General features: G+C 55.1%; 1 long non-coding RNA gene across 1 annotated transcript; it reads right to left on the reverse strand.

Moving 5' to 3' along the window:
* Positions 1-564: 564 nt before the first annotated feature.
* Positions 565-2590, reverse strand: LOC138922674 (uncharacterized). Its single transcript, XR_011435796.1, has 2 exons — positions 2019-2590; positions 565-1243 (listed from the first exon to the last, which is right to left on the reverse strand). It is a non-coding gene; the product is annotated as an uncharacterized lncRNA (long non-coding RNA).
* Positions 2591-3841: the final 1251 nt, after the last annotated feature.

Consider the following 3841-nt stretch of genomic DNA (forward strand, 5'->3'; position numbering starts at 1 on the left):
TAGCTCGGGACCACTCTCCCGGGGCAAAAAGAGGAGAATTGGCAGCAGGTGTCAGCTCGGGGCTCGTCTTCCTCGAAAAATAAATTAATTAAATAAATAGAAACAACTTCCCAAACCTCTCTGATAACTTGAAGCTTTGAAGTTTTGCGAGGTGAAATCAGGTGATAAAAAAGTCCACGGACGGGGGCAGCCCCGTGGCCGAGTGGTTAAGTTCCCACGCTCCCCTTCGGCGGCCCAGGGTTTTGCCCGTTCAGATCCCGGGCACGGACACGGCACCGCTCGTCGGGCCGTGTGGAGGCGGCGTCCCACATGCCACCACTAGAACGGCCCTCAACTAAGATAGACAACTATGTCATGGGGGGGATTTGGGGAGAAAAATCGGGGGGGGGGAAAAAACAAAAACGGAAGATTGGCAACAGTCGTTAGCTCGGGTGCCAAACTTAAGACAAAAACAATTTCCTTGACGATGTAGATCATTTCCGAGTAAGATAGAACCTGAGACGTGAGTGGCTAAATAGAAGTTTATCTACTTTGGGTTTGTGAGGATACGGAAACGAAAAGACGTTTGGGTCTATCGAGGAACACGTCTCGTGCTTTATTAAAAGCTTTGACAGGGGACGGCGGCACGGCGGCATAGTGGTTAAGCTCCTGCACTCAGCTTCGGCAGCCTGGGGTCCTCGGGTTCAGATCCCGGGCGTGGACCTCCACCGCTCCTCACACCGGGCTGTGGTGGCATCCCGTCCGCAAGATCAAGGAAGTGGGGCGCAGGTGTTACCTCGGGCCCGCTCTCCCTCAAGCAGAAAGAAGAGGAAGATTGGCAACAGGCGTCAGCTCTGTGAGGGCCGATCTTCCTCACCCAAAAACTAAAGTGAGATGAAATCAAATAAAGCGAAGGAAGAGATAAACCTATGAAATCCCATGTTTCTAAAAGTGGCCAAGTGTTTAGAAATTGGCCAAGCGACAGACTGCTCATGGGAAGGACAGTTCCTAATTGCTGACTTCTTAGTTTTCACCAAAATTAAGGTTCGTGAGGGTTAAAAATTCTACTTAACGAATGCGATGAAAGCCACTAGGCCGGCCCAGTGGCACGCTGGTTAAGTGTGCCTGTTCCACTTCGCCGGCCCGGGGTTCGCCGGTTCGGATCCCGGGGGTGGACGTGGCACCGCTGGGCGAGCCACGTGGTGGTAGGCGTCCCACATATGAAGTAGAGGAAGATGGGCACGGAGGTTAGCTCAGGGCCAGCCTTCCTCGGCAAAAAGAGGAGGATTGGCAGCAGTTAGCTCAGGGCTCATCGTCCTCAAAACAAAACAACACAAAACAAAACAAAAAGCCACTAAAAGTGAATATGGGAAACATCTTTGTGTTCAAGGAAAGTGAGATGGCTGCCTTCAGGCAAGAGGGCCTAAAAAGTAAAGATCGTTTTGTCTGTGAAAAGGTGATCACGGGGAAAAAAATCTGAGAAAAAGGTCTGTTCGTGGTCAAGTGGCCTAAAATTGGAACGAGTGGACAGATAGAAATGGCGAGCGATAGGATCTATTGGAGTCTATGAGGAAGCCATTGGGTGTCGGCCTAATTCGGCCTGACAGTGTTTTTCCAAAAGGGCCTGACGTGGCCGTCGAGCACGCATCGCATCGTAGATCTGCTTTAAACATTTCCTACGGCAAGAACCAATGCCCTTAAGGGAAAGGAGCAGCTTCCCCGTGCTCGGGCCTTTCCTTAAGGAGAGGCATCTTTCCTTAGGCTAGGAACGGATGGTTGCGCTCACCTTTGACCATCCGGCTCACCTGTGACCACCCAGGCCCAGACAACAGACCTGCCACCCAGCAGTGTCTGTCGATCGCTGTGCTGACAGAGCAGTGTCGCGACTATCGTCCAAGGGACCTTTCGATCCTATGTGAAACGTCCTCTCTGGGGGTCTAGAAGCACTCTGTACACCCCACTTCCCGGGCGCCCTTTCTTCCTTCAGGAAGAAAGGCCCCGGGCCACAGTCCTTACATCTTAGGTCAGAATAAACTCACCCCGATTTTCACGGATAGATTGGTTCCGGATTATTTCCATCGACAGAATGGAATCAAGTCAATGAGTTTCAAGATCGGAGGGAAGCTGATGCAAAATCAGAATTGGTTTTTCTCGCTCTCGAAAGGATACTTTTCTCTAACTTCTAGTCTCCTCCTGATAAAGACATTGGAAAAGGTTTCTCTTGACCTCTGAGGGAATCGACACCAAAGACAGAGATCCTCCATTTTGTCAGAATGATTTCCTAGGCCTCTAACGGAGGAGGCCTCCCTCGGACGGGAGCTCAGCTTTTGTTTTGCAACAGTTTTCCTCTCTCTGCTTGCCTTTAACATCTCCTTTCCCGTTCTTCTTATTTGGAAGGGAAATACGTGCACCGCTGGGGGGGGGAGGGGGAAGAATTTTCTAAATGACCAAAGAAGATCTACGACTGTTGTTATTTTGGTTTCACGGAGCAGTTCCACGTCCACATTTACCCCATTTTAAACACCCACACACACTCACAGCACGGCGCTGTGAGGATGTCCCGGGGAACTCGATTTGTGGAGGGAATGGCTGTGAGGTCTCTGCCCCAACCCGCACCATTTGGGTGCTTCTGCTTGTTGATGAGGACGGGAAGCCCTGCTGAAATCCATATTCTTATCACCACACGTGAATCTGCACCCATGCTCCCCCCGTGTGTCGTCTTTGGGCTTTGCTGTGGCCCCGTGCGGAGGGAGACCCGTTTTGTCTTGTAAACTTTTCAGCGGCCAAGCGGCTCGGTCCTTTCCTCTACGACTTGTGGGCTCCGTCTGTCCGTCTGCCTTAGAAAGACCCTCTGGGCCGGAAGTGACAGGCTGCACACAATTCCTGACAGACTGCGGACAATTCCTCCGTCGTCACGGTCCTTCTCTGATGACGTGCATGGTTTCGGTTTGACAGCGACCCCCACCCCCCACCCCGCCCTGATTTTCTAAGTCCTCCCGGGACCCGGGAAGTGCTCGGGCCGCTCCGGGAATCGGGGGCCGGCAGCCCCGGCCTGCCCCGTGGCATCTCCGGGGACTTTTCCACCCTCTGTCCGCGTCAGCCAGCCGGCAGCCCCGGCCCGGCCCAGGAGTCACGTGGGGAGTCTGTCCCCTTCCTGGCAAGCCCACCCACCCCACCCCCCTCCCCGCCGATTTTCCAAGACCTCCTTCTGCGCCCAGGGTTGCCCTGTGCTGCCTGGGAGCTCCGAGGTGGACACCCTGGGGCCTCGCGTGGTGACCTCCCGGCCGCCCCAAGCGGGCCCAGAGAGAAAGAGAGAGAGAGACAGAGTCAGAGACAGAGAGACAGAGAGACAGAGACAGAGGTAGACAGAGAGAGACCTGACCCGGCGGTGGGCTCAGGCTGTGCACTCTCGCTGGCCGGTTCCCTCCCGCTGACCCTCCGCGCCGGTTGTTGGGCGCCATCTGGCGGCCGCTTTTACAGAGTGGCCCTCCTCCGGAGCCCCGGCGACATGAGCAAGGGATGGGACTTGCAGGACGTCTGTGTGGTTTCCAGTGTGGGTCTGTGTGGAACAGAGCTGCTAAGAACATTCATGCCCCGGATTCTGTGTGAATGAACAGGAACGTGGCCGCAGCCCCCACCCCGCCCCCCGCCCCAGCCCCCGGGAGTGGCGGGAGTGGGGCCCTCCAGACCACCCTCGGGTTGGATGCCTCCCTCCTGGAAGGACTCACGGGACTCCACAAAAGCTGACTTCCTGGAGGTCCAGCGGAGACCCCCAAGGCCCAAGGCCCCCCACCACCACCACCACAGATCACTGTGGAAGCCTTAACGACCCAAGGCTCCAGCTACATACAGACGCTCTTAG

This window comes from Equus caballus, unplaced genomic scaffold (genome assembly GCF_041296265.1).
Source record: "Equus caballus isolate H_3958 breed thoroughbred unplaced genomic scaffold, TB-T2T unassigned-0002201, whole genome shotgun sequence".
NCBI lineage: Eukaryota > Metazoa > Chordata > Mammalia > Perissodactyla > Equidae > Equus > Equus caballus.